Source organism: Lipophrys pholis, assembly GCF_963383615.2.
Source record: "Lipophrys pholis genome assembly, chromosome: 7".
In the NCBI taxonomy this organism is placed as follows: Eukaryota; Metazoa; Chordata; class Actinopteri; order Blenniiformes; family Blenniidae; genus Lipophrys; species Lipophrys pholis.
The window spans coordinates 25,478,605-25,497,521 of NC_137638.1; the positions used below are offsets into that span (position 1 = coordinate 25,478,605).

Here is an 18,917-nt window from a genome sequence, read left to right on the forward strand (position 1 = left end):
TTTGCATGTTGTGATGTTTATTTGCATGTAATGTTGGTTGTTTTGTTTCCTGTTGTGGTCAATTTGCATCTTATGTAAGCTTATTCCTTCCACCTTTGTTTCCTGGCTTCTTTCATCTATCTATCTATCTATCTATCTATCTATCTATCTATCTATCTATCTATCTATCTATCTATCTATCTATCTATCTATCTATCTATCTATCTATCTATCTATCTATCTATGTAACAAATAAGTGTATTTTGTTTTTGTAACACAGCTAACCATGTACAATACAAAAAGCCTGATTTGTTTCCCTTTTATATGGCGCTACATTTCTTGTCCTCTCCACACCTCCCCACCTCAACACCTTACACAGACATGTCCATATTCTCACAAAGTACATTGCATATCTGAAAAAAGAAAAGAAAAGAAAACTCAGGAGGAATATACATAAATATTAATTTGTGTAAACACCGCTTCCTGCAGAGACATTTCCTTGGACCATGCATTTGTGGGATGAGCAACAACTTGTCAAACAATTCCGGCACCTTTTGGAAACAAAGAAATAACATTATACCCACTGTCATCTTGGAGGATAGTTTGGTGGCTTATTACTTTGTCCTGCTCATCCCACAAATGCATTGCATTGTTTACATGGATGGATTGGTGTTGATCTTGCATTGTGTGACGATATCTTCAGTTTGCAGGTCACAAATGTAAACTCCTTTATGGAAACATGTGTGCATGAGAGGAGTGGAGGTGTGTAGAGGAATTTTGTGTTTTGGGTGTCAGATGAAAATCACAGACTTCATTTAAAAAAAATTTAATGTTTGCGCCACATTCATGTTGCCAGTGAATCGGTTGTGGTTCTGGGAAATGTGCAGCGCTTGAGTAAAGAGGAGGGGCGAGCCCGCCTGCGGACCTATGGGGAGAGAGGAAGGCTGATCAGCCCGCTGTGCCCTCAGCAGCAGCGGCTCGGAGGAGCAGAACCATACCGCTGTGTAGTGCAGGGACACGGGCACGACGGAGCCCCCGTACCCCCGCTCGAGGCACGGATGAAAAGTGGGGAAAAAATTTTTTTTTACTCTTTCGTGTGGATTAATTCGAGGGCGACGCGGTCACTCGGTGCGAAGGAGGCGTTGTTGTCGGGATTCGACGAGGATTTGGGACCTTTGTTGCTGTACGACAACACCGCTGAATGGTTTCTGTTGCCCCGCCGCTAAGGTTAGTAAGCCTCCATTGCTGGCCGGCCGTTGGCTTCGGGGGTCTGCTCTGTGTGTTTGTGATGCCGGGGTCCGGCTTTTCTTTGGAGGAGCGACAGTCGCGAAGCGGTGTTGACCTTTTTCCCAGTCTGTACGTTCCGCTCCGCTCGCGCGGCTCGCCATGTCTTCTGATAACTGGAAAATGCTCGATAGCCGCTCGACGAGCTGGTTACTCACGTCGCCACCGTAAACTCACAGTCGGCCGGAATCCGTCACCGAGTTAATTATTTTATAATTCAAGAACACGTGCTACATGGCTAGGCTAGGCTAGCTCGCGGCTAATGAGGCTACTAGCTGCCTCGGCTAGCTGTCAGAGCCGCCGAGTGGCTAACTGCACTTTAATTCACCTGAAGTCACCGGGACATCTGCTTTAGTGGCTTTCAAGGCGCCGTTCAACGTGTGATCGCGTCGATGTCTGCCGTCAACAATACGTGTCGGCTCCCTAACCAAGCGTCCAAGTGTCTGTTTTGGTGGCTAAGTCGTTAGCCTGCTAACTTGGCTATAAGCACAAAGCGTCCGGTTTGTAAACATTGCGTTTGCTCGCACTTCACTTTTCTGTTTCGGATCTTGGCTTATTATCATTAGATTTTTTTGGGGCAGATGAGTGATGAGCAATTGTATATTTTCTAAATAGTTTCATGTCACTCCACATTAATATATGCCAGCATTAGTGATGAAGTGTCTCAGATTGATCCGTCGTTTGTTATCAATGTGTAACAGAGTTTGACTGTCTCATCCGCGGTCTATATCCGACATTTGAAGACGGATTTCTCATAGTGCCCTATAATTCATTACCACAGGCTGATGATGGTCATCTCAACCTGTCCTGTCAGTTTACAAGCGATAGCTACATGATTACTTTACAACACATGCCCTTAAATTATATCTATAAATGTTATAAAAGTCCTGAATCACTTAAAACCTTCTACACTCTGAATTATACGAGCTTAGTTTATTCATGATTATATGAGATACTCCCAATGCATTTCTTTAACATTTGCATCACTGTTATAAAACATTTACAGCTATGTGTTGTAAAGTTAGTACATGAGTTTGCTCAGTTTATATATGTACATTTTTCTGTCTAATGTGTGTATCTTTGTGTGCTGTTGCTGACAACACTGTGAATTCCTCCACTTTGAGATAAATAAAGGCATATTTTATCTCTTATCCTGTTACATTCAAGATATGCTCAATAAAAAGCTTGTGATTTCATCATAAGAGGGGATAAAATTAAGCAGGAGACATGATTTACCCCCCAGACAACTAGGCCAGAGATTTTGATTCAAAGCATGATTATGTATTTATATAGCTCAGTTTTATTTATGTGGATGTGTATTGCAGTCATTCTCCACAGCCATTTTTATATTGTTGATTTAACCTGATATATCACTAGTTGTATCGTTACTATAAATATTTCTTTCTGGATTTAACAGATTTTTTTTTTTACTATTTATAGTATCTAGGTACTTAAGTTTATATGTACACAGATTTTGTGATGCCTGTCTGGAATTGCATCTGCCTCCCTGGCACCGTGACACCAACTTGCCATGTGATGTACTGTAAAACTTCTGAACATCAAACTGTGTCTGTGCCCGACTGTTGGCAAAGCACGTGCTTGGTGCATTTCGGTGAGCTGCCCTTTCTGATTACATAAGCCAGCGTTTCTCCCTGGAACTAGTTTGACCAAAATGGCAAGCCACTCTCTTGACGTGTCTCTTCTCATGATCTGCACGGTAATTGATGACCTATAAACGATTGGCCCACTCTCGCTAGAGTTTGGAATGCAACGTTTTCCCTTTCACTCTGAATGCGAAGTATTTTATCGGTGGACCTTTCAGTTTTTTTTGCTGTTCCATAGTATTAAAGGGAACCTTGCAGTCTGCGGCAGTCTGCAATACTGATTTGAAATACAGACTATCACAAGGCAGCTCCTTTAAGGTATTGAGAAACATTTCCAAAGTCCTCAAGGCTTGGCCATCAACATTAATGGCTGCTGCTCCCTCGCAGTGAAACATAAACAAGTGTGGTTTAGTTCGAGTGAAAATCATGAGATCTGAGGTAATCACATACTGTACACAAACATATAAAGGATGGAATACAATGGCAGCACTTGTAGTTGTGGTAGTAGAAATGTTGCTTGTCTAGTAATTATTTTACAGGGCACTCACTAAAATACTTAAAAGGGGAAAATCCTGAGAGACTTGGTAAAGTATCTTCCAATAGTGAAGCTTTACCTCAGACTTCTTAAAGTCTGCAAAATAAATCAAACCATTTATAAGTAATCGTTGAAGTGGAAAACTCTTAAGAGGTTAAAAAATCTTATCGCACCTTAAACACTGTTTAGTATTATTGTCCTACACTGTAATTTTTACAACCAAAGTTGCTAAAGCTGCATATTTTACATGTACTGTGGTGGTGTCACAAGTTTTCAAATTTGCCTTGATTTTTAGATTAAAAGCATAAAATCACGTTACCTTGTGGTCTAACTGGAAGTAAATGGAAAAGAGGCAATATGTATCCGTTTTCATATCAATGTGTGAAAAGTTCAAACCACAAGCTGAAGAATTACAGGCTGTAGATAGTAATACTTGCTGCACAGAAGAAATTAGTATTTTAAGACTATTATTGTGAGAAATCTGCAGCAAAACACATGAACTCCAGCATTTACTCTGAAGGTTTGATACTCCACCATGTAATACCATTGCTTCTCTTTTGTTTGCTTGTATCGTAGATTTTATTCAGTGTCTCGAGTCCTTATGACGATGTCAAGCTGAAGATGATTTGATGGCCTCGTCCGCATTGCTCAAACGCACCAACTTTTTACTGCTGTGTCAACACAAGCTCCAAGAAGACACTGCGATTCAGGGGTTGGGGAGTATTTAGCTGACGAGGAAGATCGCTTGACTCTCCAGTTCTCAGTGCTGATTTCTGCCTCCGTGCTTCTCTTTTCCTCCCGGTTTGTTCCGGGTGTACAGTTTGATCATCAGGGCAGGAGTTCTGCAGAGACATCAGAGCAAAATGCGATCGGCTCAAGGTTTTTCTCCTCTTTGATTCAAAAGATGACAACTGTTTACTAATAAAATATATTGGCCAAGTGAAAAAAAAACAAACTAAAATTTTCAAACAAAAAGAATGCAACGTTAGGAAAATAAAATGCTTGACGCAAAATACACACACAGATATGGACGGAGCCATGTGTCTGTTTTACCTTGCCTGGACATCAGGACTAAGAATCTCCTGATTACTTGTGGGAAATATTTATGAGCGTCTTCTTTCGAACACTAGAAAAAAACATGGCAACAAATGATTAAATAATACTCGAATAATTCATCAAAGTTTGGATTAGAAATGTCCCACATGATGGGAACAACTGTTAATTAACCGTTAATCTTACTTATTACAATCCCCTACATTTTCTTTTCTTTCGTTGGATGATATTTATTAACAACCTCGCCAACTTGAAGAATGCCGGAGTATGAATGTAGTAATAACTCATGCAACAATTACATAGGTAAAGGAAGCATATTGGCAATTGACTGGTTCAGAAAAGTTTTGCATCCATACGACAATGTTTTGAAAACAAACACCGTGCGTGAGGAAGTGCTGAAAACGCTGTAGTTTGCATGTCTGGTCTGTAGTTGCACCAAGAGAACAGTACGATGTAAACATCCTGCTAATGAAACAGGTCCTCTCTGTGCACGAGTGCAGTACTCAGAGTTTCAGAAAGGATGAGTTTTTTTTTAGGTTTACACCCAGAAAACGTTCACTGGCGGCCGTTTTCAATAAGTTCACTTCTCGGTGACTCTTAACGCCGCTGCCATATACTTGAACATCCAGAAAGTTGAGAAAGTTGAACGTTGTCGCATGAGAATGCTGCTCTGCTCACAGTTGGCATGTTTCACATAACTGTCAAGTGCTTGTCATGCTTATAGAGATTTGTGGTGTTTGAAGAAGTGACACTGAAACCAAGCGGCCCTCCACAACTGTCAGTACCTGTAGAGCAGTGGGTCACTTTATGCCAACAGCAGAGGCAGGCTGAACGAAGAGATGAAGTGCGACGCCACAAGAGATGTTCATTATAGCGTCTGCGGCTTCAGGCCGTCGGCAGTTTGACGATTTGAAGCTTAATTGTAGAAACGCTTGCATCCAATACTTGCCATGTGTTTTGTATTCAGATCATAATAAACGGTCAGAGAATGTCATCAGTCTTAAAATTCAATCACGCAGTTGGCACCGAGCGTTGGTTGCTTGGTAGTGAACTCGTGTCTGGTATGTGAACATTGTGGTTTAGACTTAAGGTACTTTACAGCCTCGCACTGCCTGAAAATGTTGTTCTTAACGAGGCAGCCCAGAGAGCGCAAAATCTCCCAATAATCCTTGAATTGTATAACAGTGGTGATTTGAGACCGCTGAAATCAAGTCGGCACAGCACTGTGTCAGCTTAGCAAATTGGATTGTAAAGAGTTAAAATGAGAGTGAGGCGATATCTCCCCCTTATCCTAAAGGGTAATGGGGGCAGCGATAATCCTGTGCTCTGTGTGGTGCCTCAGGGAGACTGTTTCTCTGCTAGTTCAATTTCTGCTCCTATTATGAAACGCAACACAGTTATGAAACTGGAAAGGGGAAAGTTCTTGCTCATTTTATTGTCGGTGAAAGATGAACCCAATAAGGGGAATTCTAGAGGGAAGACAAAAGCGTCATCATGAATGGAAGATTTCAGTTGAAACTCGTCTTCAAACGCACAAGTGTCGTCCGCAGAGAGCGGAGCACAAACAGAATAATTTGGGACACTTCATCAATGAAATAATCAATCCACCACTGAGGAATTTTTACTTTTTTTTTTTTTTTTTTTGAACCAACAACACTGAAGATATTTTTACCACACCAGCAACCAGTTTCAGTGGTACTATACTTTTAAATACTGCTGTACGCAGCTATTGCTATTTCAGTATAAGCTGCTACTTATAAAGGGCCATGACACTGTTTCTACCCACAGATGCTGTCTTTCTGTTATGAGATACGAGAATATTGTTTGGTTTTATGAGCAACAAGACGTGGGAAACCGTATCGTCCAATGTTTCTTGGTTTATTAGATGAATGTGAGCTGGTCAGGTCAATTCCCAGGGGCGAGAATGTGCAGGTAACCATCTCTGAAGCCGTTTCATCCTCGGTTGAGTTTATGAGGTATCCTTTGCACTTCGTGCCTCACCAGACTGTGCTCGCACCAAGGCCCATAAACGGAATGCTTATGTATAGGTTTTAGAAATGGTTCAGGCTTTGCAGCTTTAAAACTGTTAATCAGACAAGCTTGTTGGGAGTGAAGCCATAGGGCAGGTGCTCTGTATTTACAGTATGCGAGGCAGTCTCCTCTTGCAGGCATAATTCACTCTACCGACAAATGAGCCTTGAGTTTTCACTTGATTTTGGTTCATCATTGAGCACATTTCAATGTCAATACGTTCTCGTGCACCATGTGAATTGGCTCTGACTGAATAAGGCATATGAAGGACCAGACTCAACCTGTTTGCTAGATGTGTCAGACCCATATGTGATTAGATGGAGGTGTTTAAAATCTCAACTTGAAGCTTGTTAGCATCTGTCTTTGTCTTCTACTGACATACGCAACATGTTAATATTCAGAATTGCTCTGCCTTCATTCACACCAATCCCATCAGATGTTTTGTGTGCACAGAACAGCAACTGCAATTTATAAGGGTCACTTTAAAACATAATGCAACAATTAGCTATGATTACATTATTTTAAAACATAATACCTGCTCATTGTGCTTGAATTGTTTTGAGAGTGAGAAGTGAGTAAACTGCCCTCTTCTTGATGCATTTGCCACGCTAGAAGCTCGGCACACTACTCAATGTGAGGCTGACGGCAAAGGCTGTGCTCAGTCCACACATTATGTAATTCGCATGTTTACTACAGTCATGCTGCCAATACACGTTAAAATCAGGATTGCATGATGCATTTATGTAATTTGCTGTGCATATAAAGTATAACATTGTAGGACAAGAGGGCATGGATCTTTAAAAAAAAAAAATAAATCTGACCTCATGACGTGATTGACCCGGGGCCCAGACTTTGGACATGTCTGCTTTAAGTTAACATACAGAAACCCAAGAGGGAAATCTTGAGTGAAACTGCCTCCCAGGCGTAGTCCCTTTCCTCCTCCCACCCAGTTTCCCTCTCACTGAATGAGTAACGGCAGCTGTCTAGCATTTCTTGCTTGCTTGCGCACTGCACCTGGTTGGTTTTGTGTGTGGAGAATGTAATGCACGACTCTGTGGTAGAATATTTTGAACACGCACAGCTGGTCCATTGGTGTGCCTCAGCTTACTCACAATCAAAGTGCGATTGAACTGGACACAGCAGCGCCTCAATTACAGTGGCGGCGTGGGGGGGGCAGCGAGTGGAGCTGCAGCAGCCGTAGTGCCGCTTTCTGGGATTGCTAAATGGAAAAACTGGTTGTAGCATGTTATTTTGAGGCGAACGTTTCTCATATTGGTCAATGTAACCATGAGCCTGGAGCCTCATAATTTAGCCTTCATTATAAACGCACTCGTGTTTTTTTTACTTAAGATGTGATTGAAGAGATGCAGTTGACAGAAGGAGGGGGTGGGATATGTTGGACCTCCTGACTGTGGGGTTAATGGGGTCTGTATATCAGACCAATTCTTCATCTGGCACCCTTTGGAACTAAAACGGAAGACAGGAATTATTCATTGCTCCACATCCTAGTTGGATGTTGGCCTATGTTTTGTATTTCAAGTTGATGCATTAATGCACCTGAAAGGAAATGAAGTTGATTTTGGATCTCAACCAATCAGGACAATTAAAGTACACTCACAGGCAGCAGAGTTATCTATCCAGATGTGTACCAATCCTGAGGATCATCAGCAATTCAGATCTCAACAGTCCAGTTTAACTATGTTTCCCTCAGGTAATCATAATATTGAATCAAGTGTGTTTCAATTTCACATGTTAACTTAGCACTACAAATTGATAATGGATTAATTCACCTATCGTTACACAAACACACTTTTTAACACCCTTTGATAGTTGGATGAAGAAGCAGAAGAGCGTCGATGTTATTGTTATTGACAGCAGAGAGCTTTTGAGCACATTTTCAGGATCACATTTTATGCTTTATTTTTCCAGTCCAGTTAAGGACATTGCTATGGTATTATGTGCAAATTGCAATTACATAAACAGCAGCTGCTCAAAGCTTATTTCTTCTGGAATTGCTGCAATTTTATACTACAATTATCCGTGAAGACTAACAAAATAGAATCGACATTCAAACTACTGCTATTCCATCTGGCTTCTGTATAGATGACTTGTTGTCGTCTCTTTCTAGTTACAGTGTAGTATTGTGGCACTGGAGTGGATTAATACTTGATGCCATGTGAGGCATCACTATGCTAACCATCTACGTGTTGTGTCTAGGTTTTATTTTAATCCAGAGTCACTCCTGCCGCAGCCAGCCGGTATGATAATAAAATGAACTTCAAGGTAATTTTCTCCCTCATGCTGTCGGTTTTCTAAAGACTCTTTTGTAAAAACATGGTTCTCATGCCGATGACGCAGGAGAAAGTAATTTCTCTGTATCCACGGTCTCTAAATAAATTTGCATTCGTAAGCACAATGACGATATATATTTTTATTTGGCCCATTCTGTTAAACAGTAGCATTAACAGTCAAGTGTGACCGTCTTGAGTGTGTGATAGGGATTTTTCTTTAAAGCCTGAGCTTGATTAAAAACAAGTATTAGTCCTAAACAAATCCCAATAATTGAACTAGTCTTATACTATTTTTCTATTCAAAAGGCATTTTTGAGTTTCTTGTTTGAGTACTTGGAAGATTATTTTTAACAGCACTGTAAAGACAGGAATATGTCTACCTGTTCATCCAGTTTACTTCTTTATTTTGTTGGTAGATTGAAACAAGGAAGTAATCGCTTGGTTTAATGCTGAAGGTAATGGATGCCAACCCCATGCTGAGCATTGTTTGTTGTGTTCACGTTACACAATACCATTGATTAAAAAGAAATGTCTTGTTCCTTCGAGTGGTGTTTCTTTTTGTGTTATTAGAATTGGATTCTAAGTTAGTCATTTGTTATTCTCAAGGCGTGTTGTTTTGATTTCCTTGGCCACGGAGTTGCTATTAAAACCAGTCACCCATATTTAAACATACTAAAAGTGAGCCAGACGGCGGATTAGCAGAGATTAGAAATGGCTCTGTGGTAAGTGATTCACTTGACTCTGTTACGCAACACAGATGACAGCACGTTATAGGACATTACTCTTGTTTCTGTGAAAGCTGCAGCAGCGCGGAGCGTTACATTTATCTTTCTGATTAGCCTCACTTTTCTATGAGGTATGTGTTTCCGCAAAGTTTGTATGTATGTGTGTATGCGTGTACATTAAAACAACTTTGTAATGGCAGCTGAAAGTGTGCCCTTCGGGGCTGATGATCTCAGTGAAAATGATGGTGATATATAACAGTGAGAGGTGCGAAGGTGTAATTATAGGTTCTGTGAAAGGGCTGAACTCGTGTCCTGACTTGTGCTCTGGATCCTTGACGGTGCGTTTGGGGACAAGTTGGTATTGAGCTGAAAGTATGACGTCTCTAATGCTTTTATTTTAGTCCATTAAGATTCTTGCTCTCTGTAATTCAAAGAAAATCTATGCTACAATATAGTCTATCAAGTTTAATTGATATGTGGCACCTCGATTAGGCTGCCTTTTAGGCGCGTTCGCATGCACACCGTATCGACGTATACACAGACCGGCACCGTCTCGCACTTAAACGGGAGCTCTGTGAAGCCGCAATCATGAGGGGCGAACACAGGCACTTGGGTTGCATGCTGCCATACAGAAGAACATTTCAAAGCTCTTGAATAATTAAGTAGCAGCGCGGAGGAAGTAGGTCAGCTCAGCAGACAAGTGCGCTCCTCAGTTTTATTTCCTGCTGCTTCGAATGGAGCTCTGAATGTCAGGTGGGCTTTATAAGAACTGAGCCAGCAGAGAATAAAGGGGGATTCGGAAGTTCACGCCTCGTACATCACAGAGGCTGTCGCCTTGTGTTTTACACATGCTGAGGAGTGGTGGGACCTGTTGAGAGTAGATTTGTGCATCAATACTTAGCAAGCGCTTTATTTACATCAGAACTGTAAATACCACAGAGGATTTATAAACTAGTATATATTTGTGCCAACCGTATTTACTAAGAGGGTGTGAATTTCAGGGTAGTAAAGTCCAACTGATAAAGTGATGGAGGCTTTGGAAAGTGTTTTTTCTTCTTGTGTACCTTCCCAACTGTCTGTGCTTTATACAAATTATATGAATGACTCATTCTGGGACCAAATGTTATTGAGCTCTTACTCTTATGAAAACATAACATTATGTAGCTGGACTGTGAATACAGTGAAATGTTGTTGCTATCGCAAAATAACCAGATTTGAACTATCTGTCCCCTGGGAATTTCATCTCAATAAAGAGAACTAGGTTCATACAAAGAAAGCGTTAAAACTGTAACTCGATTGCATAATTTGGCTTCCCAAAAAATAATTGGCTTGGTCTGTGTGTGTATCATTAAGGCTTCAAATCACAAAGCCAAACTGTCTTCTACACTGACTGCAGCAGTCTTTTAGCAATAAATACTTGTCCCATTTCATTTTCAAACATACTGTGGGGTTAAATACTTTTGAGTGGCCCATCTTCGCCAAGCAAAAGTTGGTTCCAAGTATAAATTCAAAGGTGTGAAAGATTTGAATGATTTAAGCCAGTAAGGAACATGCTTTTTGTTTTATGTCCCCTAATGTATTTTGAATTGATAAACTAATGAGCTGTAGCAGCTTTCTGTACACCCAGGTTTTTTTTTCACTCGTGCTGTTTCCTTGATATACTGTTGACCCCAGAAACAGTCTGTCAGTCACATGCTGACTCTCTTATTCAGGTCATGACTGTTTGCTGCTTTGTAGATTTTTTTTGCTGATTCCTTTACACAAGACGCAGTTTTATTGATTCTTCAGAAAGCCCTGCAGGTTATCGTTCTTATTTGCTTTTCCTCTGGTGAAGAACAATTCTCATCTTTTGAGCGCTTGGTTCTATTAGAAAATTTGTTTATTTTGCAAGTATTGTGCATATGGGAGCCTTCAATTAGCGTAATGGACATAACACCTGTAGGTACCATGTCTTATATCACATACCTATAATAAAGATACTAAAACAGCATGGACAAGACAATATACCCTATAACATATCAGATGAAAGTGCTCCACTATATTTTTTTGGTTTGACTTTGATCAACTGATAAATGTTTCCTGGATATTTGAATAGCGCTGCATGCCTTTCTAAACTGATACTGGTCGCACTTGGCAGAGGTGGTATGAGGTTTGACTATTTCCACTCTGCAAAACTGTTTATTTCAGCGCACAGTTGGGCCAGCAAATTCTGGTTGGAGTTTTTGTATTAACTGCTCTCCGGCTTGCCTTTTTTGAGGGTTTGTACAGCTCCAAGGTTACTTAGCCGCAAATCCACATAACATATGTAGATCTCATTTGTCGCCACAGATGTCATGTGGGACGATGCGAAGCATGAGATCTGTTTGCATGTTGTGGTGTGGCGTTGAAAGGCAAACACAAGCAATAGGAAAATATCTAACTTGATCTCTGCGTTGTATCGTTAGCAGCTTTTGTTTAGAATTTACTATCCAAATTTTTACACATATACCATCCTGTTACGCAGTGTCGCGTGTTGCTTTCAGTATCTTAGAAGGCTGCCTTTGTAGGACGAAAAATGTCTTGCTGAAGTCAGGAGAGTAGAAAGGGTGAGATTTTTGTGGAATGTGATTTGATACCACATTATTGATCCGAGCATTGATGTAAAATGTGTTTCCTTGGTGTCAGCGTGCGCCTGTGAAAGGAGGTAGTAGCTTTCAGATCATCCAGTGTGTTTTGGTAGAGTGCCTTTGCCTCCATGGTGACAGTGTGCGTGTGTGCGTGCAGGGTGTTGGGGTTGGGGGTGGAGAGAGCTTTATGTAATTTCACACAGTGTCGCTGAGGCAGCCTGCAATAAGGGAGCAGGCAGGAAATCCAATTGTGGCCCTGTTGTACAGCCTGGATGCAGCTGGATGACCACATCTGGAAGTTGATGACTGGTCACTGGTTCTGTTTAAATCCTCCTGTTTTTCCAACATTTTCAGACCATTACCTTCATTAGTTGATGAAATGTTGAATATGATTGCTTTATTTTGAATTATTTGTGCTGCATGATATTTTTTCCCCAGTTGTGGATGTTGTTTACTCATTTTTGCTGTTGTCTTTCAATTTTTCTTCATCTCAGCAAAGTAAAATAGGAAACAACCAAAACCATAGTCTTTTCTTTATATTGGAAATATATTCACACTCTTATAAGTTCCTACTACAGTTTACTGCAAAGCTGCAACCGCACACTGTATTCCTGTAACACTGTACATTTCTGACCATAGGCAGATGATTGAAAGTCAAATTTAGATGTTGCTGTCCATTGCCTTTAAACGGTATATAAAAAAGATGTTACAAAAAAAGCATAATTTGACTTTTAACTGTGGATTTCAATCATTAGTGCTTGGGAGCTAAAAGGGCTGTTCTAGTTTTTGTGCAGATGTATAACAAGCACGTACTGCAGTGTTCTGACTCGAGTAAGCTGCATTTACACAAGAGGCTGTTTTTCTGTCGTTCATCTCATGTCCCTGTAACAGAAGAGACATACTCCTGTTTTAATCAATGCTGTGCAGCAGTCTGGTGTTACACCTCAAGTCCAAAGCAACCTTGTGTAGCCTTTTTATCTTGAAATAACACCTCAAAACCATTTTGTCGGTACACTGACTTGACGAAGGAAGAGTGACACCTTTCTTCACAACTTCACACCATGCAAAATTGATTGTGCAGATCTGGTTTTTCACAAAAGTGCTCTCTAAAGCAGCAGCAGTCGTTTTGGTCGGGTTTTTTTTCAGTGCTGGCCGGAGATGACCCACGTCTTCTTTCGGTCATGTGTAGTGTTTCTAGGATAATCTGGTCACTTTATGTCCGAGTATTCTTAAGTATTGGGGAATTGCCAGTAAAAGCTGGCAGGTAGTTAACTTTAGTCCCATGTGTATAAACTGACGCCTCCTAAACCAGTAGCTGTTAGGTTTTTCCTGTGGTATATGCACAGTCATGAAGCGAAATGTAATTACCATTTGTGGTCACACAGGCTGCAGTTACCCCTGCTCAACAATATTTGCAAATGGTTCCTTTATTTTTTGCATTTAGTGTCAGACTGTGAAAATTGTCCACTACAGCTCAATGCTGCTGGTGAATACATCCTGCGTACTTCCTGAACACAAGAGCGTCGGTTTGCTAACTTGATTACTTTTTGTCGTAATTAGCTGCAGCTCGAAAATGAAAGCTGAACTCTATCAAATGCAAACTATCGTTTTACATGCTTATGAGACAATTTAAGGCTCAGTTGTGCTCTGTGTACGAAAACCGAAGGTGTAAATGGGACTGCCATTTGCATGCGTTCTTTGTGTTGGAACGAGTGTTTGGTAATCGATCCACTAACGTGGGCCGCTTTGGTTTTCCAGCTCTTCAAGGAGAAGAGAATAGTTGTTTTTTTGATGGAAGAATGTCCATAACTGAAAAGGCGACAGAAGTTTGTGACAAAGATTCCAAGTGTCATGCATTTGGTAGAAGGTAATATTTTGAATATTTCAAATCCATTCAGCCTGACAAGGCACTGTGTTAACTTAATTGTCACCTAAACTATTTTTTTCTCTATTTGGGCATTTCATTTTGTTAAATAAATTTTTGTAAATTTACCTGCTTCGATTTCTAGTACTTGCGTACGGTTGCTGGTGTTTTGGGTGCTAATCCTGTTGTTGTTAGGGTGATGAGACGTGTTGCCAGATTCAAAATAAGATGTGTGACACGCTGCGGTTAAAGGGAATGATTGTACACTTCTCCATCAGACAAGTTGCGACTGTGCCAAAGTTGACTGTGCGTTCACATGTTTGTCACTGCTTCTTCGTGGCTGACTGTACACGGTGACCGCAGATTTCCTATGTGAAAGTTGAGCAGAGGTAAGGTAACATCAGCCTCGGGTGCTGGGATGCTCTTTCACTGTTTGGTACTAAAAACAAGACATGACCCAGCTTTCTGCCAGGAGCTGCACTATATATCAAGTTAGATTACAGGTAATAATATCATCTTATAGCTTCTTTCTGTCACGGCCGTGTGATTTTATGTCTGCAATTGGAGGACTTTCATTAGGTTGGTGTAAAGTGTTATGGAATTTCTCTATAAAGTAAACTCTTTGGTCGGATGACAAAAGGTTTGTTTGACTGTTGGCTGTATTAGTGGTTTAGCAGGTGTGCTCAGTTCCTCTTGGATTGTCCTCTGCATTTGCGTTGTTGTGGTGCGTGCATGTGTTTCTAATGTAATTGCATTAGTCATGAGGGAGCAGTGATCAGTGTCTTGGATGTAACTGCTCGGTTGTAGGGATGGTGTTTTTCATGCTCTTGCTCAACTGTTAATTTAAAACTATTTGCACTCATCTTCCCACTGTTTTACTGGTTGCTGGGTTGGTAGTTCCACCTCTCCTTGTGTTTTTGGCATAATGTTTGCCCTGCTGTAGTCAACACAATAAGAGAAATGGGCCATTTTAGAGTTCGATAGGTGGAATGTCTTGGCACTGAAAGTGTTTGACGATCATGTAATGATAGTGTTTTTGTAATAACTGTTATTGAAAAGAGTAAAAATCATTTTGAGGAAAGGGGCAATTGGTGGCAAGAGGTGTAACTCTGTCCCCTTTATCTTGAGCTGGGTTTAACTAGTATATTGACCCTGTTCCTGCGTCATGACCTCAAAAAGCCTCTTTGGGCCAAATGCAATGCTTCAGTGGATTAATTGGAAAGGCTTTGTTTCAGTGTTTCATTTGGATGGATGGCGAATGGGGCTTATTTTGGCACAGAGCAGCCAACAGCTAGACGAGTAGAGAAGCTAAAATTCTTCTAAAATTAAGCTGTAAGATTGCACAACATTTACTTAAAACCAGACTAAATGAAGATTAACAGAGCAGATAAGCGTATATAAAACTTTGTACTCTTGTGTTATATTTTGCCTGTATTGCCAGCCAGTTACATTTTCGGTGTTGTAAAACATGAACACGGCCACATAGAAGCTCCAGTCAAGGCTGATAAACCATATGCAAAGCAGATGGGTTTCATGCATGTATAGTGTTTGAAAGTAGTTGCCAGTTGAAGTTGAATGTGAGTGAATGTAAAAGAAAGCGAACGAGCGAGAGACTCCTTTTCCTGGGCCCTTTGATAATGAGGCTCCAGGGAGATAAATCCTTATGAGACCTGACAGGGTGCCACATTCCTGGGCTCACAGACCAGGCAGTGCCCCTCGTATGAGCTCCGCTCTCTCTCTCGCAAAGCTTTATACATTTTTTTTGTATAGTTCTTAAACTAAAGCTTAGAATGATCATGGGTTACTCGTGTGTTTTCACACGCCACTTTGTAAATACGAGCTTTCGTCCTTGAGGATATTGCTGTACATCAATGTATTTTTTGGTTTAAATATTTAGCTCATTTAGTAGTCTCTGTCCAGATTCAAGGCATACATGTGCGGAACAAAACTACTGGAGTTGTGGCATATTATGCATGTTGTGTTATCTCGACCTGGTTGTTCATTTGGAGGCCGGAAGTGGAGGCGTCCTTTATCCGATGCCATCAGACTCTTTGAAGTTTTGGACAGCTGTTCAGCCTGGCTTTGCAGCTTATTGCTTCAAAAAGGATCCCAGTGATTTATTTTTTCATACTCAAGAAGAGTAGTTCACATTCAGTCATGCAACAGTGTTTTAGGTTCATTTTTATCAGCCTTTATGCACACCAGCCCACCTGTTAGAATCTATCATCGATGCAATTTGTTGTGATGCAATTTACTGGATGGAAAATATTAACGTACTGCCCAGAGGTACTACTAGTTAATGATACATAATTGTTTTTATGGTGATTAAAAATGGGCTGTTTCCATGTCAGAGCCTCGCCGTGGAGACTTTAATAGAAACAGATGCTGCACTGTAGGTTTATTTGAATAACATCCTTCAACCAGACAATGCAAGTTGTTTTGCACTTGACGTACAAAAAACCGAAGGCTTTTAGTCAATTGGCGTAAAAAGATATGAGTTCATGCGGCTTATTCCCACTTCATTATGTTGCACTTAAAATATGAGTAAATAACCCCAAATGTAACTATGGAAATACAAAAGTGTAAGTCTCTGATATATAGGATATATGAGAGTTGGAACAGACCCAAAGTTTCCTGGGAAAATGTTCAAGGAATGTGAATCGTAAAAGTTGAATGTTGCCTTTCCATATGTACTTTTTGTGTCAGGGACAGTAAGCAGACCTGTCCCAACAGACCTGAGAGCCCTGGGTGGTTCATACTGAACTAACACATCAGAAACAGCATAGGTTTGACAAGTCAACTGATTCGCAACGCTGTCCTGCTGTAGGTTAGGTCTCCTAATAATACATTTGTTGACTCCACTATATGTAAATGTTAGGAATGTTTCTGGTGACTAACTTCTTTATTGATTAAACATAAAGGCCAAAAAAAAGAAACAACATTCAGAAGTCCATAATTTGCTCCATTTGTAGTTAGGTGCATTAAAGATCAGTTACATTGTAAAACCTTCTACAAGCACAATGGATTTTAAATGTGGCTCCAGCATGAGGCACTTTGGAGGTTATCTGGCTTGGGGTATTCAGGCTCAACGTATTTACTTCCTGTAACTGTTAACATCAACTGAGTTATGTCAAAGAAGATCATTGTTGTGAAAGGCTGAGTTATCTTATCTTATCACACCAGGGGTAATAAGAGGTTAAACGTTGTCCGACTACAGCCAGTATAATAGCTATCAGCAGCAGCCATCGTTTAGGTGCAGGATAATATACCAATTTTTCATGTTAAAGATAAAATACTGACATACCGTGCTGGTTTAGCAAGACCACATCTCTTCTGTTTGCTGCCATTGGTCGGCTCTGCAGCTCCGACTATTGGCAAATGGGTGCGTGACAATTGAATAGTGTGTGGCATTGGTAAAACTTTAACCCACTAAAATTTATTTTACCAGAGCTTGGGAGGCGTTGACTGTTTAGCTGGCTTGTTGCTGGCATCCTTAACATAATCTTTGAAAAGGGGTTTGGTGATGAGATGAATGTTATTTACTTCCATCTTCCTGAAAAGGTTTAGTAATTGTTACACGGTGTGACATTTGTTCAATGTGCCTACAGTGTGTCTGTGATGACTTAAAGGTACTGAGTGAGTGGTTGTGTAAGTGGGTGTGTTGGTGTGTTTTGGATAATTACAGTAAGATATAGCTCATTTCCTTAATTGCGGCAGATTGGAGGACGTAGCTGTCCCGCTGTCATTTTTGCTTACTCAAGCGTGTAATTCACTATCGCCACAGAGCAGTCCCTGTACTTTAGATAGGACACCCGTCAGCATTTCCCATTTAGTTTTTCAGTCTGACTGGTACTATGCTAATTTTGGACACAAAGCTTGAATCCCAAAACAAATACTTTTCTGTGGTTGGAACGACTTCCAGAAAAAACATTAAAACAGTTGCATAACACAAGCTTTTTAATTTTGCTTGTAAATTGGGGTTTTGTTTGTCCTTGTTCATCAGTGAGACGGTTAGGTGGAAAAAGACTGGCTTGATTGGTAATGGCAGTTTTAGAACAGAAGTGTTGACTATTTTGAAAGAGGCTATTGAGAAATGCCTGCCAGCAGAATATTATGGCTCAGGATTTCAGATGTAGCGCAGAGTCATCCAAGGTTATTCGCTTGATAGGATCAAATTGTGCAATCCTAATTGAATTGCTTTAAAATGGACACAAGGACAGTGCAGACTCTACACCTAATATGGAAGAAGTGACAGCTTTTCTCCAGTTTTGTCATTAAGGAATAATACAACGCAGTTGAATTCATTAAACTCGACTTTAGAGCTCCACTGTCGAGATAGCAGCTCAGACGAGACTAGATTTGATTAAGTGTTTATGTCAGTAGAATTAAACTGTTGTTTGAAGTCTGCCTCCTGCTCCCTTTGGCAGCCTGGAAGCCGTCTGTGTGCTCTGTGCTAGTATTTCCACTCCCATTCCTAAAATGGAGAGAGAGGGTGGGGGGTAAGAGGATGAAATATTGGCTTGCACTGCTGAAGGCTGAGGCCCACTCTACTCCGAGTAAAGGAGAGCAGAGAAGGAAAGCACGCTATAGCCGGAGAGTGGGGTGACTGAGTTCATTCGCAGTGTTGGCAGTGAGCCATCGACTTGCCTGTGGGTGTCTGTAGCAGTGCCAGTGCATGTGTTTAGCCTCCCGTCTGGAAGGCCCCATTCGCCTCAGAGTTGATGTCAGAGCTCTCTCATTGTGTTGGCCCTCTCATCTTGATTCAGGTTTTTTTTTTGTCCTGTGCGAATCTTGTGACTGCCTTCAGACTTGTTTTCCCTCTTCTCAGGGGAATCTCTGTGCACTGGACAGTCATCAAAGAGAGGCTTCTGAGTAGGATGGCTTATCTCACCCTTTCTTTGTCTCCCAAGCCTTTTTTCCCCCCTGCCTTTTGTTGAGCTTATTG

At 40.8% G+C, this 18,917-nt stretch overlaps 1 protein-coding gene across 1 annotated transcript in view; it reads left to right on the forward strand.

The window, feature by feature from the left end:
* Window positions 1-906: 906 nt before the first annotated feature.
* Window positions 907-18,917, forward strand: part of ncor2 (nuclear receptor corepressor 2) — a 92,164-nt gene continuing 74,153 nt past the window's right edge. The window contains exon 1 of the mRNA XM_080466668.1: window positions 907-1,206. The gene's annotated coding sequence lies outside the window, so the exon portion shown is untranslated. The remainder of the gene's footprint in view (window positions 1,207-18,917) is intronic.